This window comes from Leuresthes tenuis, unplaced genomic scaffold, assembly GCF_036924035.1.
Source record: "Leuresthes tenuis unplaced genomic scaffold, fLeuTen1.0.hap1 SCAF_16, whole genome shotgun sequence".
Lineage (NCBI taxonomy): Eukaryota > Metazoa > Chordata > Actinopteri > Atheriniformes > Atherinopsidae > Leuresthes > Leuresthes tenuis.
The window spans coordinates 19,433,138-19,454,989 of NW_027325370.1; the positions used below are offsets into that span (position 1 = coordinate 19,433,138).

The 21,852-nt window shown below is 44.5% G+C and overlaps 1 protein-coding gene across 1 annotated transcript in view; it reads left to right on the forward strand.

The window, feature by feature from the left end:
* Positions 1–21,852, forward strand: part of skia (v-ski avian sarcoma viral oncogene homolog a) — a 72,390-nt gene that overhangs the window by 39,493 nt on the left and 11,045 nt on the right. The gene's annotated exons all lie outside the window — the stretch shown is intronic.

A 21,852-nucleotide genomic window follows, 5' to 3' on the forward strand; every position in this document is an offset into this window, starting at 1 on the left:
GATACAATTATCAGACGAAAAAAGGTCGGGATAGAGGAGCACATAGGAAAGAAGTCTCAGGGAAGGACAGCCAGTGGAAAATGTCCAGGCCTGCCAGTTCCAACTGGTACATTCTGGACTCTGGACACAGTACTTTTATTTCCCCTATCCTCTAAGAGAAAGACAGATGTTCTTTCTTTTTGCTCTCCAGCTTAGTTCCCCCCCCCTCCCCACCATGACCTTTGGAGTTGTCCCAGTGGGCAAATTAGCCCCCAAAAGCTTTAGTTATTGGCACCATTGCTGCAACTTCCAGGGCTTGTGTCACACTGAACAAAAGAGGTCAGGAACAGGACTGTTTGCCAGGGGCAGCTTTGGCTCAGGAGTAAGAGGCTGGTGGTTCGAGGTTCGGCCTCGCCGGCCCATGTGCTGAGTGTCCTTGAGCAAGATGAGTAAACCCACATTGTCACAATGTATTCAGCTGTGTGTGATTGTGTCTCTCACAGCCTAAAAAAAAAAAACAAATAAAAAAAACCCTGCTTCTTTTTTTAGTACGTCAGTCCAGGCATAAAGCATCTGCAAACAATGCTTATATTGTAGCATGGCCAAAAGCTTGGACCCCCCGCACAAAAAAGGTTAATGTAGACTTTTGCTTGCACGGTAAGACGAGAAAACTTAAATCACGAAGGCTCTTGTGGTGATACAAATATTAGGAGATTCTGAAGTGTCCCTCGGGAAGACTGCATTATATTGTATTGTATTGCTTTAACTGATCCAAAGTTCTTCAGGAAATACAGCACTGTGCAAAAGTCATGAGCCACCCCTCATTTCTTTATTGCTAGAAAAACAGGAAATAGGTGCAGTGATTTATTGAAAAATGTTCAAATGTGCGACATAGTCTATAAGGCAGAAACAGAGTTTGTACAGTTCTAAGGAGCTTGAAAGTCCATTTTTAATACGAGCACCTTTTTATTCTTCAACACAGCCTGACCCTCTTGGACAATCCTTCTGTAATTTCCTCAAAGCAGTCGTCAGGAATGGTCCTAGCATTTGTACCCACAGCAGAGGGCCAGCTGAGTCCCCCCAGCACCAATAAAGCCCCATGTGCTTAAAAACAATGAGCTCACTGAGGGGAAACTGTTCACAAACACGCATAAAGATTGTTGCGAACAGTCGTGCAGCACTGATTAAATTGACATTACTGGCAGGCAACTTTGTCTGGAGTTTCTCAGCATTGAAACAACAGCCGGCAACATTCAATCTCGCAGTTCTGATTCAAAGACTTTATTTGTTTTCTTCTGGTGGAGGAGCAGATGAAAGTAACTGTGTGATCTACAGCACAGTTACAAAACAGGCTGTGATAAGTCTGTCTGGGAATCTCGTCTCCTCGGCCTCAGACATAACAGATGAGTGTGATGTGAGAATGGAGGGAGGGCGAGGTGGGGAGGGTGTTTGGCATAGTTTGCCAATTTGGTTATGTAACGGTGTCATGGTTGTGGAAAAGGAGGAGATGAACATAGTATGACAGAGAAGCCCTTTGTACCAAGAAGGAAAAAGTTGATGCACAGAGGAGCGGCAGTACGGTTTAATGGCTCCAGGAAATACATTTTTTCTGCCCGTTTCCTACGTTATACTGTGGGTTCTGTATTAATTGTATGGTCAGAATCTGTGGGAGATGACACTTCAAGTTAAAGGATGCGTAAAGGCAGAGGAGGGAAGACGCTAACAGACAGCTGACAGAGTCCAGAGACAGCTGATAGAGAGTCTGTGACGTCTTCTGCCAGAGTCTGTCTCCCTGGCTCTTGTCTGTGTGTCACGTACACTTTTCCCACAACCTCCATCCGCGCTTGCCCCCCCCTCCCTTTCCCTTTCACTTCTCCTTCTCTCCCAGCCCAGATATCCCAGAGGGCCATGGGGGTGGCGCAGGGCAGCAGGGCTGATTGTCCACAGCGAGACACGGCTGGCCGATTGGCCTGGCGCTGGCCAGTGTCAGCTGACAGTAACTTTGCCCGTGTGTGTACATAAAGGATGTCCTCCCCAATGACTCTTGGAGAAAGAAAAGTACATTGTTTATGCAACTGGGCACAGTAGGAGGCAGGAGGTGTATCAAAACACAGATTTACAGTAAATACTAAAAATGTTCCCTGAAAATGTTTCATGTTTTTAACAAACGGTTAATGCTTTTACTTTACAGCACATAAGGATATGTTTCATTGTCAGCTTCAGCGCATGCCGCCTCCGGCTCAGCAGCTACTCATTCTGTTTGTCGACTGCTTGGAAATTTATTTATAGATGCAAAACATATGGTACATACATTGCCAGGAAGGCACGTTTCTTCCTTCTTTAACATTCATTCATATGTTAAAACATGTCCTCTTCTCTTTAGATTTTCCTTTTCTGGGGCCTTTTTAAGTGGTCTTGAGCAATAGTTTGCGCAGATCTCAAAGTTTTCCTTTAAACATTGGCTACTTTTTCACAAATTTTCTGTTTCAGAGGAATGTTTTTTATCTTATTATTATCATTTTAATTTATTTATTTTTTAAGGCCACTTAACTCTGACCTATGACTCATTCAAGCAGAAAAAAGGCTCCTAACTCAAGGGATGTTGTGTCGACACATAACAGACAACTTAGCAAAGAAGCCATTTTAAGTTGGATCTTTAGGCTCTTTGTTACAAGCAGCCTGTCACAAAGACGAGAAATCTGCCAAAGAGAACACAGTTGGACAGACTAAAAATAGTATTTTTTATATTGTAATTCTCAAGAACTATTACTATTAGATGAGTGGAGGACAGAAGAAGAAGTGTCAGGCCTAAAAAACTATCTACAGCAGATGAACAGGATCTGAAAGTGATGTCCTCAAGAAAGAGGAAAAAATCTAGCAAAGACCTGACACAGGACCTGAGAGATGCATCTGGACCTTCAGCTGATCCATCTACTGTTGGCCCAAGCCTCATCAGAAATGGTCTCCATGGAAGGGTGGCTGTCAAGAAGCCATTCTTAAGGAAGGGAAACGGAGAGAAAAGGCTGAGCTATGCCAAATGACACGAGAAGTGGACTGAAAATCAGTGGCAACAGGAGTGACAGTATATACAAAAATGAAGGGTGGTTCAAGACTTTTGCACGGGATATTTATGAGATCCTAAAAAATCTTACAGTTAACTTTCGGGAACCTGCAGATTACACGAACCTGCAGTCATTTTTTGGTGTCACCAGCATTCCTGCATGAGCCTCCCCATTTGCTCTGAGAAAAGAACTTAGGCAAAGTCAAACCGCAACGTGCAGAATCCCCGCTTTCATCTGCTCGTGTTCTGCACAAATTCAAAAACTCTCTGACATGGCATGGGTTTAATTGAAGAGATTTCATAGTAAGGGAATGATTTGGAAGTCAGCTCTCCCCCTTGCCTCTCTGGCCAGGAAACGCCAAACGTCTGAGAATCGTCATTTGTTCCATCTGGCAGAAGCAGTGGAGGGTTTGGAGGGGCTGAGAGCTTACATAACTAAAACAAATATCCAACATTTTAGCGGATTACATCATAGGAAGGGATCAAATTTGTAGGTTTTAGTTGTGTTTATGTGCTGGGAAGGTGCGGGGCTGCAGTTTAAATGAGTTTGCTGGGACAAAAGATTTGCATGAAACCATTTAGTGGCAGCTGTACTTGGATGCTTTGGGGATGAATAGAATCATCATATTACATCATGAATACAGCACATTGTGAAGTCATCTCTCTCCAGGTGATTTAACCATGACTTACAGTATTAATAAAGAATAAATATTAAAGGAATCCTTTCCACTCAGGAAAAATTATATGGAAGTCTTAAGTGTCTTTTTTTCCATGTACTGCATATTCTATTCGGCAGGCAAATTACCAAAAGATGACCATGCTCAAACTTTCCTCACCCTCCCTTAGCCTCTGTCCTGCTGGATCGGATCTAAAATAGGGTGCGAGTGCCTCATGGAGATGGAAGGGAAAGGAAAAAACCCTTTCGCACACGCCGACTAAATGATGGATTTTATTTGGTCTCTGTTTGCTGAGCCCAAGCTTGGCTATGCTGGACTGTTATGTCGGTTTCTATGGTGAAAAACACAGGCCATGCCAGACTCTGAGTTGTACAAGGCATAAGAAAAAAAAAGAAAAGAAAGGAAAGCATGTGCAGGGATTGGGTTGGGTGGTGGTGGGGGGGGGGGGGGTTGGAAATTTGATTCCAAGAATTTAGAGGGTGTGGATTCGCAGAGAGCAAGACACGACAGACAAAGTGTGCAGCAGACCGAGCAACCCCTCTCGACTGTCAGACAGAAATAAAATGGCAGCCGAGGACTACCCTGTCTCTCATGGTGCACCGTTTCTAAACCAACAAAAGCAAGGCGAGAGTTCTGAATGCTTATACACAATCAAGCTGCTAGTAAATGATATCAGAACAGACTTTTAACAGGATAGCCATTAGTATCACTTCAAGCGTGAGGACTCTCTGGAATTTCCATGTGCTGTTGCACTCACATTCAACAGAATCAGCTGAATTCTATTACATCTTTTATGGCTTCATTATTGCTGCTTATCAAGTGTGCAAACATCAAGACTGTCCATAAAAGTAGGGAAGGATTTTCCAGCTTTACACAAATTAATTCATGGCAAGTCGGCCGCTTGTTTGTCGACTTTTCGCCATTTAAGCTTCCAGCCAGTGTAGCATCAAGCTGCCACATTTGAATCCAGTTGTAAAAAAAAAACGCAGTCATGTGGTATCACTCAGACGCTTCCACTGGGTGGAAGACTGTGGCGTTATTGCTCCACTTTCCTCCCTGAAGTCCACTGCAATGTTCACTTGAGTTAACGGTGCTAATCCCACATTTCAGCATCGACTCAAGCGTTGCTTTTCTTTTACATGCCGTTTCCTCTCCATGAATGAAAGATGAGGCGCATAAGCGCACGCTGACATGTGATTGATGGTATGTGCGCACGTGTGTGTGTGTGTTAAGAGGAGATGAGGTGTGTTAGCCGTGTCGACGGTGGATTGATGGAGTGTATTTTATTTAAGAGAGTGAAGTCGGTGAAAGGGTCAGCAGCGAGCGCACGGCTGCTGCCACAGCTCTGCCATTTCCTTGATTGGTGTGTGTGTGTGTGTGTGTGTGTGTGTGTGTGTGTGTGTTTGTGTGTGCGAATCAGTCAGCAGGTGTGTGAGAACAAATGTTTCGACTAAATCAAAGCGCTCTTGATTTTGTCGTTTTTGTAATTCTGCTGTGTATGCAGCTGCATCAGTTCTCTTTGTTCACGATTTCACATCTGTGTGTGTGTGTGTGTGTGTGTGTGTCTTGCCCTCACCTGCATGTCTGTTATCAGTTCATCTCTCTACAGCTTAGTTGTGGTATGCAGCTCACCTGCAGTTTAAAAAAGCACTCCCATGCTCAACCTGCGCCGACACACACACACACACACACACGCACATCTTTGTGTGTGTTATTTTGTCCAGAGGTGTGACAGTCGGCACATACTGACACACGGAGGCATAGAGATGCGACACACACATATTTACACTTCTCATGGCGAGCGTTGCCTGTCTGCAAACAGGCGGGGTGACTCACTCATAGTCTCTGTGCCCTTCTGCTCATAGTTTTTGGTGTGTGTACGTGTAGCCGGCGCTCTCCCACACACGGAGCCACACATGCGCTTTCTCACACACACACACACACACACACACGCGCACACTGAAAATCTAGCCAAATCCACAAGCAAACAGATGTCTCTCTGACCGAAAAAACAACAACAACAGCGTACATCTCGCTTCTAGCAGGTCACAGTGACCCCTGTTCTGTGCTCTTGGAAACTGTGCATGACTGTGTGCACGTGTGTGTGTGTGTGTGTGTGTGTGTGTGTGTGTGTGTGTGTGTGTGTGTGGTGACACAGGTCATAGAGGATCTACCATACTGGAGTCTGCTATGAGTTGGTATTAACAGTTTAGTCTCCTCTTCTCCACAAGAACCGTGGGTTTACCTGTTGCCATGGTGATGGCTCTGGTTCTGTTGCCTGATTAGCTGTTCCCTGCATCCGTGGATGGTTCGCCTCACTGTGGTGGGACTGTTTAGTGTGATTTTACAGATAAAAGAAGCTGGTTTCTGCCTTTTATTACCAATTTCAGAATTGTTTTCTGGATCTGTGAGTGCATAAGGAAAGCCCGACCGAGACTTTTTGTTCTCGATCTCATTATGAGTAATTGAAGATTATCCAGCAATCACCAATGCAGTCTCAAACGGATACTTTTTTCCCACCAAACACAGTTGCTAACAACACCCCCGAAAGTAGATTGAAGTTATAAAAAACATGAAACGCACACAAAGCAAAATCTACAAAATGTATTTGAATTAAAACGCTCTTAACAGTTTTGCAGCTTTGCAGCATTCTTTTTCAACTATTTTCAAGTAAATGAGTATGTTTTTAGGGACGATCTGATCAAGAATCACTTTTCCTCTCTTTTCCCCACCTGTATCTGTCGTCGCATGAGCGTTCCCTCTGCTAGAGAGACGGTAAATCGGTGTCAGATAGTCGGCTATGAAGTATATCCAGACCTGAGACAGTCCAGGGGCATTCGAAAACAAATAGACTGTGACTTCAGAGCTGTCTACTGGTCACGAGGGCATGGCTGCCGGCCCAGATGTGTCTGTGTGGCAGAGTGTAGCTTCTGAGGGAGGCATAGCAGTTAACACATCCCACCCAACAAACCTTGATTGATGAGACAGCAGCAGATCTGACATTTCAGCCCCTTCAGACAGAAACTGGAAGCAGGCCCAGTGTACACACACTCACACATCAGTGTACAAGTTTGTGCGTGTCCATGTTGTTTTTGCTGTTTGCTGTGGCAGCAGCACCAACCGGCAACTTGTTTCACGGTTTATTAATGCGCTTTGAACTCGGCGTTCAAACTTGTTCTTCATTTAAATGTCATCACCTGTGAATAACGCTTCAGAGCTCGTTAAAAGCAGGAGGAAGATGCAGTCACCTGTGCGGATTCTAACCCGGATCTGTGAGATGTTTGAGAAGTCCTGTGTCATTCAGGAACAGTGTTCTACAGAACATTTGCTCTCGAAGGTGTGTTAGGAAAAAAAGTTCAATCCCTCCTCGTTCCGCTTGTGGGCTATCTCCCTTCAGAGCATGTTTGCAGCGCAGCCGGCTGCCCTTAGGCACAGACTTACTGCATAACCAATTATTTTAATTTAGATTCCAATGCGTAAAGAAGTGCAACTACTATCCCAGCATGTAACACACACACACACACACACATTCACTCTTATATACAAGAAACTACAACATGCCTCTTTTTCCTTCCTATTGCCTCATATTTATTCCCCTTTTTCAAGCTAGTTATTTCTTAGCACTGCGTGTACCTAAGACTAAATGTGTCAGCCAGTTGGAGCATGAACCAAAACCAAGATGACTGCAAACGTGACCTGAAGAGCTTGACCTGAAACTGCTCTCTGAATGACCCCTGAGTTTTGTGACCAGTTGTGCCCCCCCACCCCCACCCCTTTGAGCCACATGTTTTTTTTTTGTTTTTTTTCTTCTAAACCTTCCTCTTTTTTACGATGTCATTGCTTTGCTCGTCTCTGTTGTGTCTCTGCTCCCCCTCCTCCCAGAATGCAGCAGAACAACAAACCCAAATAGTGGCTATAAACTTCAGACTTGTTTATGGCAGGGGTCTGCTTGCTCACCTCTCTGTGAACTCCTCCAACAGACACAACTGTCCTCTCTGGCTGGTGCATAAAAGGACTCAACCCCAACTTCACCCTGCTCAACCTGCCCTTTTGATGACTTAAATAGCACTCCTCCTTTCCGTCTACTGCAGCACTATTAACACACAGTTTACCACCACATCTAAATTAGATTATTTAATCAGTCTTCAGCCTATTAGACTTGACTGTTGTCAGAGCCTCCTGGCACCTAAAATAAAGTAGCTTGATATTTGAAAAAAACCTTGTTTAGGTCCTAATATTGGCAAGTTTAGGTGGTTTTTAGGCTGCCAGCTCTCAAAAGCAGATTTTACTGGACATGATGAGGGAAGAGGGCTGGGATTGCTCCAATTCCAATATCTTTTTTTGATGGAGGCACTATATAATTTGGACAATCGGTACAGGTGGAAGACCGTTTGCTTGCCTTTGAAATATTAGCTGATAGCTGATGTATGGTTTCCTGTTTTAACAGAAAATGTGAAAAACTTCCTTTATTCGCATTTGAGCTAATAGCATATGATGCGCCTGGGTTGTGGTTTGCTAAATCCCTGAATTAAAGAAGGTCACTAGCCAGCCAGCTGCACCATTGCCCATCCCTCATTTAGCCTGCCCACCCAGGCTAAAGATGCAGTTGTTGCCTTTCCTCTCCAGCTTACTCTCCACCTTTATTAAGAGCACCCATATCTCCTGCAGTTTCCCAGTGCCGGCTTTAGGGTGTCCGAGGTTTCAGAGCCCAGAAAAATAACAGAACCATCATCTTCTTGTCTCCTTCACCCAGCTGTGGTTTAGAACTCTGTAATAATTGTCCCGGCTCCTCTTTCTTACTTGAATTGTGTCTGTTTGGGTTGGCACGAGGTCATTTGTAGAGATTTTAATCTGCTCACCGAGCCATCTGCTGCTGTCACTGGGCCCTGTAGCTCTGGGATTAAATCGGTGGCTGTGCTGCACGTGATATGTTCCTCATGCACAGCGACATAGCGCATGCATGTCTCTGTGACACATTGACATTCATCCAGTCACAACAAAAACAAACTATTGAGTAAATATACCCAGTGCACACGCATGGATAAGTGCACACACGTTTAGCAAGGCAAGAGTTGAGAATGAGAGCCGCTCCCCCTGCAGCTCTGTTTGCCACACAAACCTCCAGCGCCCACAGCTAAAGGCCGTGATTACCATTTTATTACAGCATGTCATTATTCTGATGCTATCAATGGAAATTAATTGGCCGACAATTGATTTACAATAACCCTCCCCTGCCCCGTGCTGGCCCTCAGGGAGCCTCTGGTGCTCATTGATTCGTTCCTCTTGTCCACTCTGTCTGACTGGCTCTAACTAGGCTTTCACCTATCACAAGCTGCACCACTGATAGAATTTACTGCTGGATTTCAGTAGCATTGTCTGCTCTTGGAAGGGAGAACTGTGCAGTTAGCAGTTAGCATGCTGGTAGCAGCCACCACGAGGATCACATTGAGGAGTCCTTTGGGAAGATAGAAAAGGATATTTCTACACCATCCAAGACTGGATCTACCCAAATCTGACCCAATGGACCCATTAATAAATTAAATTTAACTTAGATTTTTTTCTATGATTTACATTAAAAAGTAAAGGTCTAACCAAAACTTTTTTTTTTTTAGCTCTGTACCATTTTACCTTCTAAACTGAAGCAGCAGTCTACCGAGCTGGCATGTTTCCATGAGTATGTGTCGCTGCTGTTAAAATTGTTCAACTGGCTGACTTGAGTAAGACTCAAGAAAAAAAAAAAAAAAAAAAGACTCCCAGCTCGCCACAGGGCATGCAGAACATCATTAGTGCCAAGTGTCTGAAAGCTGTCGAAAACATTCCCATCACAGCGCAACTGGAGTGCTCACTAACAACCCAGACCATTATGCCTTCCCTCCCTGAGTAGGCCAGCAGACAGAGAGCCCTGCAGACATGTGACTTCAGTGCATTCAGCAGCCATTTTCTCTCACCTTAGACGTGTGTATCATGAGTCTCAATGGACAGTCTCTCACCTCAGGAAAAAAAAAAAAAGAAGCATGTGACAGTTTTGGGACTTTCCTGGACATTCTTTATATCCCTATAACACCTCTATGGATACAGCAGCAGATGGAGCTCGCCAGGCTCTCCATGTTTTTCCCCCGCGGGTCGAATCTTTCAAGTATTAGCTGGAACTCCAGGCTGCCGGTTAATGACTTGTAATAGCCACAGTTTCCTGTTGCTGCATTACGGGAACGTGGCGGTTTTCTCTTTTGACAGAAGTCCCCAAGATGCACCACTTAGCTTTAGCAGGACATGACCTAATGTCTCTCACTGAGGCACATTTGTTTTTTTCACCTTGCAATTGCTAACTTCCTGTCTGGCATGTTTCCATTTTCATATTTGCTGGTTAGTTGAGCGCCTCTGCCTTTTCAGTGGTTTGGAAATTAATTGTGAAATGCTGTTAAACCGCCACGGGCTCAAAGGAAAATGTAGCCTTCCAAATACAAACGGTGAGTGAAGGGAAACCATCATTCAGGTGTATTTACGTGACAGGTGCCACAAATTTGAGAGGTTTTAACTGTTAATATTGCTCTGATGGTACTACTGCAGTATTTACTGTGTGGTAGCTGGTTATCACAGGCAGGTTAGGGGCTGGCATCAGCTGCTCTGACAGCTCCATGACTGCATCATGGTCTAAATGTGAAGTGGAGTGGAAGGGCTGTCTGAGCTGAACTCTCACTGTTGCCATTTGTAGATCCTTAAACCTGATTTACCGCCCAAATTACCACCAAACCTTTTTCCGAAAAATCCAAAAACCCCGTCAAGCGAGGATGTGCGTTTTTTGTTGCCCATTAGTGGAAGTTTTTAGATTTTGATCCCATTTAACTTTTAGTATTCACATCTTATACATTCAAATTAAAAGCGGCAATGGAAACCTAGCTAGTATTAGCCACCCGTGACCTGTAAGACGTTTTCTGCCTGCTGTAGCTTTATATTTACAGTTACTACCCAGATAGACGGTTGTTTTTCCCTGCCTCCCCCCATGATGACACTTGAAGAACATAGCTTGCATCTCGGCAGGCATGAATGTGTAAGAGCTTGTTTCTCCATTTCAGATGGAGGGCTCGGCGTGGTGCTGGTATTGACCCTACATGTCTGCAGATGCATTAGTGCAGACATGCTTGGCCGACTTAATTCGCAACTATAACAAACACAGCCATCAATTGATACAACCGCCTTTTTATGCAGCATATAGTGAGCTGCTGTCTTGCCTGTGAGGCCCCAGTGTGTTCAGCAGTTTGTCTGAAACGCAGGCAGGGCCTGTCAGACGATGGCCGGTCAGGAGAGTGGTGGTGGCTAGTCGTGGTGTCTGAAACAGCTGACAGCCTGACCTAATCCCACCACATAGACGGGAAGGAAAAAGACGGCAGCCTCTGGCCGTCTGAGACCTGCTCTCTCAAAGACTAGTTGTTTAGTGTGAAGTGAGGGATCAGTCACTGGACAAGCTGCCAGACCTTCTGCAAAACAACATGGCTGAGGGGGAGATTTACTCACGCTTATTAGCAACAGATGCTATCTGTCCTGATACTTTTAGAATCTGTTCAGAAATTAGCGTTGATGGAACTTTTTGGCCCTCTGAAAAGATCCACCAGAATTTCCTTCAGCTCCTTTAGCTCCTCAAATAGCATTTACGTACCAGTTAGCAGTTCTTGCTCTTATTTTGATAAAAGATGTAGCTGCCACCTTTTTTCCCGTCTGAATATTGAGAGCAAAGATCAACAGAGGAAACAATCGTCCTCTCGCCAGCGTTTACACCCAGCAAGTCTGCCTCTAGATTACAGGTGTCTACTGCTTTAATCCCGCTTACCACTCATTTAGAATTCTCTTGGCAGAATATGTTGTTGATCCTGGTGTTCTGTCAGGCTGACAAGCAGTTAAAGACCCGCCACATCCTGCAAGATGTCACATGCCTCCCCAGATCATGTTTGAGGCAAAAGAAGTCTAGTTGCTGAGAAAGTGTTGGATTTTCTCCTGGAAGTGTGCGTCAGCTCTCAGAGTGGCAATAGTTCCATATGCTAAGTTAGAAACTTCAGTGTTTTCCTCTCGAGTATTTGCTGTAGCCATTCTCTGCTAACTCGCGCATTGGCTGCCCTGGATATTCACACGTATATTTATTCATTTATTCTGAGCCAATGACCCCTCTTGTTTAGTGTGGCTCATCACTCCCTCAGGTGTTCCTGTGGATGGAAGTTGAATGCGGCTACAAGAGGAGCCCCTCCAGACTCGCACTGTTTCACACCTTCCATTATCATCTAAAGCATCACATCACCTTTGTGGTCTCAAGTGCCACAGGCTTGTTTATGTGATGAACAATTCATTTACCGCTGCTGAGTCACAGCAGACCACTCCATCTGTGAATTAGCATCCCATGAGCCTTTTTATTTCTATAGTTGCTGCATATTGGAAGCATCAAGTCAACTGTAAATCAGATCTTACAAGTCCAGGCTGTCATATTCCTTTGTACAAGAGACCCTGTTAATCCTCCGTATGTCTTTTAGTTCACCTGAGCAGCGTTATATCTGTTGAAATGCCTTTATCTCTTCTACACACAATATGCAGGTCTTCATTAGTATTTCCAGTTCCTTTCTGGATGAAACTTTCTGGACAGCAGGTAGATTTTAAGGCATTTACCTGCTCTAGAAAATGCTCCTGGTCATTCCTTGTAGCTCTTGGTAACTTAACAGGTCCCTATGTTTAGTCATTTATCTGGTTTTATATCTGGACTTTGACTATATGTGGGCTCGTAAGAAGGTTTTAGTCAAGTCCAAACGGGGATTAACTTTGGGTCAACAAGGTGTTTCATTATTTACCAACTGTTATTACAGCTGTTAGAAAAGCCCTGTGGATTTGGAGAACACCATGCCCACACCACTGGACTTGAGTCAAAGGCAGGACATGCACTACATTAACACATAAAAGAAGCCCGTTTCTAATCATTTAACTGGAGTGACACATGAGCTGTGACCCTCGTGCACCCTTATGTAAAAGCTTAGCGTGTCATAATGGAACATTCTTGATTTATAATACATTGTATCCTGAGAAAAACACTCAGTCTACCATGTCTTCCTCCAACTCTCTTGATAATATCTGTAAAGGAGGCAGCCCTCAGTGACTTCCATGAGTTAGCATCTTTATCAACCCCTGCCTTTCTCCTGTTCTAGGTGTTAGTGTGTTAAAGTAGGCATGAGAGAGCTGAGGACTGTAATTGGTGGTCTGTCCCAGTCACTAGTAGATGAGATCTCCAGGGATGAGGCTTTAGCTGGCGTAATGATGCCTGTAAGATGAGAGGATTCGACTGCAAGCCCCCACCTTCTTTCAAATCCCCCTCATCCTCCTCTCTGACAGGAGGATCCGCGCACGTGAAACCGCCAGCTAAAGGACACATGGCGCACTCACAGTATGGCCAAACCATTATTAGCTACTCTGCTGTCCCATATTAGGAAATCCGTGTGCCTATTCAATGTGATAAATGTGAAGGAGAAATGCAACCGGTTCTGCGTGTCACATTTCAAATTGCAGAACGGCATAATTCCAGAGAATTTAAACCTGTGCTAATCCTTTCAGATTAGTGGAAACATCCAGGGCAGGGAGGGCGTCTGGGAGCACATGAGCATCTGTTTTATTTGGGGTGTTTTTCGAAGTGTTTGGCTATGATTCTTCATTCCAGGACGAGGCTCGTCTTTGCAGCTTCACTTGCTTTTTATTTATGTAAATTTTGTCTGTTGGCGCGACTTAAAAAACTGTGCAAACGCAGACGTGTATGTGTGTGAGTGGACCGCGCTCACGGCGAGGTCGTCACATTTTAAGGCTTTTGCTGCAGTCTGGACACGGGTGCCCAAAATGCCTGCTGGTGTTCCAGTGCCCCGTAAGTAATACTTGGAAATCAAACTGCCGGTGTGTGTGTGAGTTTGTATGTGCGAACGCCCTCTCCCAAAACGCCATCTGGCAGCAGCGTCCGTGCCCACACACACCCTCCAGTACTATTTATGTATTTGCTCAGCCATGCGACTTAACCCGTTCACAAGCAACTTCAACCTTAGGGCACGTCACACGCCAAGCAGAAGTATGCCCCGCACCCCACATTTCCCGAGCCGGCACAAACGCACTGATGCAGTCCTCCCCTCATTATCCACAATTCACATCTGGCCTCCTTTGAAACGAGGCAGCTTTCTACTGTGAAGCCAGGAAAAGGTCCATCAGCAGATTCCTTCCTGATCAACTCGTCTCTCTACAACCGTTCTCCAATCAGAAAGCAACCTGTGCAAGGCCTGTAAACACAGGACTGCTTTTTTTCTTTCTCTGCTTAGCCACAGTTCTGATGCCAAACAGAATTTGTCACAGCCTTTGTCTGCTGAATCCTGAAATAGTTGGTTCTTTAAACGCCAGGATTGTCTGGACTGAATAAACGGGCCTTTAAGATTTTTTTTAAAGGTTCTTGTCAGTATTATTCGATCACAGATGCAGTCCATTGGTATTTGTATATATTGCAGCACTCACAGCGTTAGAGATAAATCGTACATATCTCAACAAACTTTATAAATCTTTAGAATATTTCTAACCCCTTAAACGCTGATTTGCCCCAAAAATCTTTTTTACTTGATATTAATTGTCACGGTATTGCACGGTATATCTAGCATGTTAATCTTAGCATCAGCCCCCCCCCCCCATAAAGTGCACAGCCCCAGAATGACCAAACAAAAAGCTACGGAAACATCCAGCTGTATTTACTTACCCCCCCCCACCTCCTCCATCTCCATCTTCATCTTTCCATCTCTTCAAACGTCCAATCCCCGGTTCACTCTGGCCGAGGAGGACTGGTCTCTCCCCCATTCCCACGGAAAGAGTTGCCAAAGCAAATTTGGCGAGAGGAAATGGAGACCCTGCTCCCTTCCCAAAACTCCCCAATCTCTTCCCTTTCCTCCACTCTTTCTGCATGTGTGTATCTGTGTGTATGCAGCAGCTCGTCAAGTCATTTGTTGTCTTCCCTCGTATTATCATTCCTCTCCTCGTGTATCACTGTTGTCATCTACAAATCAAGCTCAGTGATTTCTGTGCTCCTCTGTGTAAAAAACCCTCGTAGAAGGTTGCAGCTAATGAGTCTTTAAGATCCATCAAACAGACTTTTGGTGGTTGAGCTACAAACCAAGCTGCTTGTCTTCATGGCCTTTTGGATAAGCAGAGTTTATCTGAGAAGTCATCTGTTTGTGTGTTCCTCTCTGTCCAGGCTACTTTTCTTTTTCCCACCACTCCGTGCCTTCTTTCTTCCATCCTCGCATGTTTTTAGTGATGAGTGTAGGAATGTTGGTCCTCCTTTCCTGAGCAAGCCTCTTGTCCTCTCCTGATCTAGCCTAGCGTTATGAAATGACACAACCCGCACCTGATGTGGTATAGTTTTTAACTGAGAAGTAATGTTTATGCTTAGATAATCAAATATTGTGTCTACCCTTTATTGCTAATCCCCCATATCTTATCTTCTCTCTCCATCTTGGTGCCTTAATTTGGATTTTGTGATAGATATATTACAGTTCACATAACAAAACGTGCGTACTTTTGTGCTCTTGAAAAACACTTTGGTCACTTTGTATTTTATTACACAATAAGAATAATAATTGCAATCAACATTTAACTTTTAGCTGTTCTGGGAGGTTTCTCCTGTTTCTATTAAAGCTGGTCTCTCTTGACACTTCCTGGAACAACTGCATAATCAGTGCCATGAAGTTAAAAAGGGAAAACACATTAGGTGTTGCAATGAGAATTGAATGTCAGATTTCCAGTATCAGACTAATCTTGTGGGAAGACACGGATGCATCAGGAGACGTAGCAGCGGAGCAGAGCGGCAGCTGGTTGCATCTGCCGTTTGTCTCTTAAGTAGCAGGGAAGCTGCTCGGGGGATAAATGACGGGAAGAGAGGTGGTACAGGCAGGTACTGCTGGGCCCCCCTCCCTACATAGTCTGAACATGTGTCTTTTGTCCGTCTGCAGTCCTGTGTTTTTGCCTCCGAGTTCAACAAACTCAACAAGTTAATACTCGCTCTTAATAATTCCAAAGTTATTGAATAAACAGAGTTACTTATGTGCTGAGCACAGGAAAAATGACTCTTTACCACTTCAAAGCGAATATTAAATGAGGTCATTTCATGTCTAGTCAGCAAACCGGTTCATCTTGAAGTCGAAGCTGCGCCTCAGCAAGTCGGCGAACTCTTTAATAATGCGAATGATTTGATGCTTTGCAGTGCAGTGCTGCAGCAGCCTGACTGTAACGATGTACATTTTTTTTGCTATTTACTTCATTGAAGACAGAGGCCCTATTGTTCTCTGGGACTCCTCAGCCAAGGAGGCGATGGTGGGATGAACTAGTTGCCAAAATTGGAGAGCTCCTCTGTGCATGTGTGTAACCCACAAACATGCAGTCGAGGAATCTCACCAAAACGAACAGCTATGGTGTTCTCTATATTTTTACCCAGCGTGTCCGTCTTGGTAATGAACAGCAAGCACACGCACAGACACACAACTGTAGTAAATTGCACGGTGACTGCCTGATTAGCATAAACAGGTGGTGAGAATTCAACTCTCCTGACAAATCAGCTCACCTTCCCCGCACTGCTCATAACAATTCAGCTTGCAGCAGACGTAAAAACTCCCCAAACCTCTTGGGGGACGCTAAAGTGCTACATGCATCTTGTTTACTTGCTCCAAGGCCAAGAGCTAATAAATTCAGCCCTGAACCTGAGCATTACAGTCCAGCTTTTTCTCAAATTTGTGTGAAAAGCATCAGGGCGACTTGTTGTCTCACACCTGTTTGTTTCCCGGCACATGTGGGGTTCTTGTGGCAAGTGCTATGCGACGTAAGCTAAGTTCTCACTTTTCCTCTAGGAAGGGTCCCTCCCTTTACCACAGACAGGGGCCCCTCAGCAAGGCGTGCAGGGAGGCCAAAGTCAGGTCGCAGGTCGGGTGCGGCTTCATTCACCCTCCTCAGAGAAGAAAGAGAAAAAAGAAACCAAACAAAAACAGGTTGTTTGCTCTTTCATCTCAGCCTAGTTTTGGTTCCATAACCTGTTTAGCAGCCATACCTCTACAGTTTCTTTCTCTCTCACTGTCATGCAACCTTCAACCTTCAAAATGCAGGCCTTTTTCCAAGAACATTTTAACAACATAGTGTGTGACATTGACTCATCGAGATGTTAGTTTTCAACGTCATTCTGAAACCCTTTAAGATGAACCAGATTAAATCTCCATGCTGACCATTTATTCCACCGAAGGTGCAATGCTGATTCTCTGGGCCTCTAGACATGACAGCCGAACAAACGTCAAGAAAATTGTGATTTCTGGTTATAAGCCGAAGAAAAATGTCCCCTGAATTACTTCTTGTTAGTTCTTTTTTTTTTCTTTTGGAAAACAAACATTTCTCAGTTGACCTCAGGTCGAGTCTCAGAACAGTATTTGTTTATTCATTCATTAGACTGTACCAGAAGCTCTTATATACCCCCCAACATATGCTTCTGGAAGAGTCTGTCTAAGTTATTTTGCTTTTGTTTTTTTTTTTCTCTGCAACTGGAACCTTGCTTGTTTGCAGAGGACATCCTGTAATCTATGACACAGGAAACGCTCTCAGACAGATAGACAAAAACGAGCAGGGTGGGTGAGTGAGTGGGTGGGAGAGGGGAGTGAGAGGAGGGAGTGGCAGAAAAGGAAACAAGGTGGTGGCAGGGTTGATGAAAACGACAGATTGTATCAAGAAAGAGCTTCAGCCGTGCCTCAGTAAAGGCTGTCTGTCACCACGGTGGCTCTAGTCAAAGCTCGTGGGATTTGCTGACCCTCCTAGTTTGAATGCTACAATGTGTCTGTAGAGAAAGACATGTTTAGAGCTTTTTCTGTTCAGTTTTTCCAGATTGCTGCTCTGACTTCATAAGCCCACCCACAGGTAGCAGACATGTAATCACAACTGAAAATGATCGCGACAGTTTCTGAATAATCATTTTCATTCCCCTATGAAACTAACGGGAATGTCACATTTCTAGATTATTCTCCATCTTTTGCTAAAGTTGACTGAAGAGCGTTCACCTTCCATTCGTTTTCATGTGTCAGCTTCAAAGAAACGGCCGACGTTCTCTATGAGGCGCCGTTGTCATTTTACGCTCAGGTTTTCTGTCGTAAGTGTGCATCAACATGGGTAAAATGACACTTTGCTGCTGAAACTTGGTGAGTAAATGTGTGTGTAAAGATCTCACTTTGAAAGTTTCTGTGGAGCGGAGACTTCTTGCACTCCCAGTGACTCCACATTGGGAACCAGTGCTCTAAAAAAATGTGCACCATCTAACAAGAAAACATAATATTTAATGCTTAGGGGGCAGCACAGTGACATAGTTTACATAGTCTTATTCAGAAGTTTCATTTCCCCAGTTTACGCATCCAGCATAACCTCTCATTGGTCATAAGTTATAATGAAAATCCACCACATTGTGATTCAATGTACATTCATTTGAATGCTTAAAGTGTCACTAAAGTCTCCGGGGAAAGGGTTTGAACTCAAGCACTTTATCTTCACAAATGCCTTCTTCATAATTAGTAAAGACAAAAACTACTTCCAAAGAGACAACTTTACAGCAGCGAGAAAGTAATCTTTCCAACTCTTCGCCCAAAAGACTTCTATTCATTCTATTTTGTCTTCAAGTGACAAACACCAGTGGTTTGCAGACACAGGAACTTAGAGCTAAGAGGATATTCAAAAGATAGAGACAGTCTTCAACTGAGAATGGGGCCCCGCCCATCCTGTGTCTGCCACAAACACACTCGCACTCAGCCATTCTAACAGACACAAACAGCCACATGTGCTCGCACATGAGCCCCCGCACAGGGCCCCCCTACAGCAGCTGAGACGTGCCTGACTCTCTCTATTCCCACATATGCTGCCCTATGACTTAACGCTTTGTGAGTTTCTCATGCAGGGGATATTCCTGACTGCCATGTGTGAAGTAAAGGGCTGTAAATTAGCATGTGACAGATATGCGCTTCAGAAATCCACTAGTGATATGTTGTGCCATCGCTTGTCTAATATGGTGCCAAATAAAACAAGTTCTCAGACCTCAGGGTGCTACAGCTCTTAAGATCAAATGATATCTGACTTTTAATAAAAGGGCCAAAATCATACCCGAGACACCAGTGTAATGCCAGTGAGTAGATAGTATGAGGTGTCATGTTTTCAGTGTGAGGTGTTGGTGCAGAGAACATAGACAGCGCAGTCTGGGCATGTCTAACACACCTCGGATAATCGTAAAGCCTTATCTCAGAAGTGTGACATCCTGTCTATGCTGTGTAATCCACACCGGATCATAAAGGCGGTAGGCTCCAAAGTGCACGAATGTGTATGTGCACTTACTTTTTTTTTTTTTGCGTGTGTGTCTTCGGAGTTCGCTCAGGTCTATCATTTGCAGTGGGCTTGCTGTTGTTCAGAGGCTTATCAGGGAAAGCGCTGTCAAGTCCCTAATAAAAGTGTCTCACTCACCTCTCGGTCAGGGTCTCAGTCTGTACACGTGTGTCTTCTCACAAGAGGATTTGTCACGTTTTAATGCCACAGATCCCCAGAGACCCTCACAGAAAGATACCATGCCCTATAACAGGATAATTTTGTGAAATTACACCACTTCCCCTGAAATCGGCCCTCAAGCCCCTGAGAACCAGTGCCAGTGACACTGTTTAAATGGGAATTCCCAACCTGACTATTTGCCTAATGTCTCACAGTCCCACTGCTCAGTAATCTAGACATGCAGATTTTCTCTTTCCCCAAAGCCCCCGCTGCTGAGCCCGGCATGCTCAGCTGCCAGTTCTGTTGACCCCTCAACGCTTTCCTCCATCCAAGATCACCGGGACCGGATCTCTTCCTGGTGGAGAGCCGCAGCGTTGGCAACTAATAATCCACGAGACGAGGACTGGCACGTGGCACAGAGACTCTGCCCAGAGCCAGTCTGTCGGTCTGTGTGTGTGTATGTGTGTGTGTGTGTGTGTGTGAGATCAGCTACACTCTGGGCTAGCCATTTGCCTCTAGCCCTCCAGCCCTGCTTAGCTACACAGATATGTAGGACAAATCTCATCATCTCTAGAAAACTCCCAAACCTCCCAACGACAGTTGGGCTTCATCTACTCCTGCAGTGTCTTTCTGTGGTCGTATCGCTATATGAGACATCAATTCAAATCTTATCATAAAGAAATGTCTCTTAAACCTCTTTTCCTTTGGTGGCTTTTGCACGTGTTCTGGCAGCATAGCAGTCAATTATGTCACGGTGAAAACTGTAGTTATATTTATTGTTAAAGTGTAACATTTAGGGCAATATACGGGCAGAGATGCAACGAACTACCCAGAGGTCTGATTTCATTCTTGGAGAATCTTGGAAAATTAGCATCCGCCACCTTCTGTCGACAGCATTTTTTACAAATTTGCTTTAATGCAGTTAATGGAAATGTGCTTGAATCGCATTTCTTTTTTGTGACCTTTCAAAAGATTGCTTGAGATTAGCTTTGTTAGCGAATGGAAACTGTGCTACTCTTGTCCCCCTTTTCCTTCCCCTCTGCCATTTTGCACCACAATAGCCCCTATTTCTGCTGGAGCCCACCATTTGGTGAAGCAAACAATCTTGTCATGTAGCAGCATGCACTCTTGGGGACTTTACAGCCACTCAGATTTAAGATTTTCTTTTGTCTTCATGATGTAGCTTGTGTGTGTGCTAAGAGAAATACAGAAAAAAAAAGGTGAATGTGGTGTAATTCTAGTTAAGTGTATGAATGTAAAAACCGTGTGCAATGGGCCAGAGTTCTGTGGCTTTATAGTGTGTGTGAGAAAAGCACTCTGTTGATGGATAGTCTAAACATGATTGAGATGCATTAAATGCTAAAGTTGTATCCGGTAGAGCCTGCATATGATAAAAATAGTGACTAGGTCTGATCGTAAAAGTCTCCTCTAATGGAGCTGCTTGTAGGAAAATACTGTAGCCCTTGAAAACAAGGTTGTGAGGCCTGATCTCCCTCATTTTAGATGTTTAGCTCTTCCAGATTAGAAGGAAACACAAGAGCATTCCTTTCTGATCCAAGCCTCGGAGAATAGCTTTCTCCTACATCATAAAACATCGAGAAGTGGACTAATTTACTTGAAATGAAGGAACACTCAGTCATGGAAGGACTCTGACGTAATGGAAAGTCATTGACAGTCATGGAGTTATACACAAAGGCCATAGTGGAATGAGGACAGATGCCATGTCGGTAGCACTTGCTCGTCTAGCCACGCTACTTCTCTGCAAGAGCGCTTCTGATTACACAGACATGTGGCAGAGCGTGACGCGCTGCCAACATGGTCCAGAGAGGCGGATAGATCAGGAGAGAAAGTATCTAACCCCGTTACAAATGACCACCTGTTGACACCACGCAGGGGTTGGTTGGTCCGAGTGTGAGGAGCAGCGCGTTCTGCCCACTCCTGCCCACCGAAGGATGCCTGAGGGAGATCCTCTGAGAGAAAACAAAAGCAAAGGAGCCTCCCGAGGACAAGTAGAGTGAATCTATCCCCTGTAGAAATGCGATTGGTTTGACAGAAACAGTTGCATGTGACCTCCACTCCCAACTCATGACCTCGTGTGAAACACGTCAGGCATCATTCCAGAAATGAACGCGAGCTGCAGAACAGTCACCACAGAATCATTCCGTTTCCTCGCGCTTTGTTGTTGTTAATGGAGCCAAATCACATTTACCAGTAAACCCGAAAGGTTTGAAAAAGTTTCACCGATCCGTTAAGATGAGCGTGGAGCTAACTCAAACCCTTTTTCACATTTTGTCTTCTTTTAAAAATACGAGTGTAAAAGTATTTTTAGATGAGTGCATTTATTTGAAATGTTACTCTTTTTCAAGATAGCTGCATGCACTCTGATCAGTCGTTGCTAGTTCTCTTTTCTGGTGTGTGCGCGTCTGTGTGTGTGTGTGTGTGGCAGCAAGTGACAGCCACAGCTTGGAGAGGCTGAGGTCATAGCCACAAAGCCAGCCTAACAGGGGGAAGTAGAAACAAACCCCTACTTGTCTGCCTGTATGGGTGTATCAGTGTGTGACAGACTGACACACACATGGGCACACACTGCCCCAG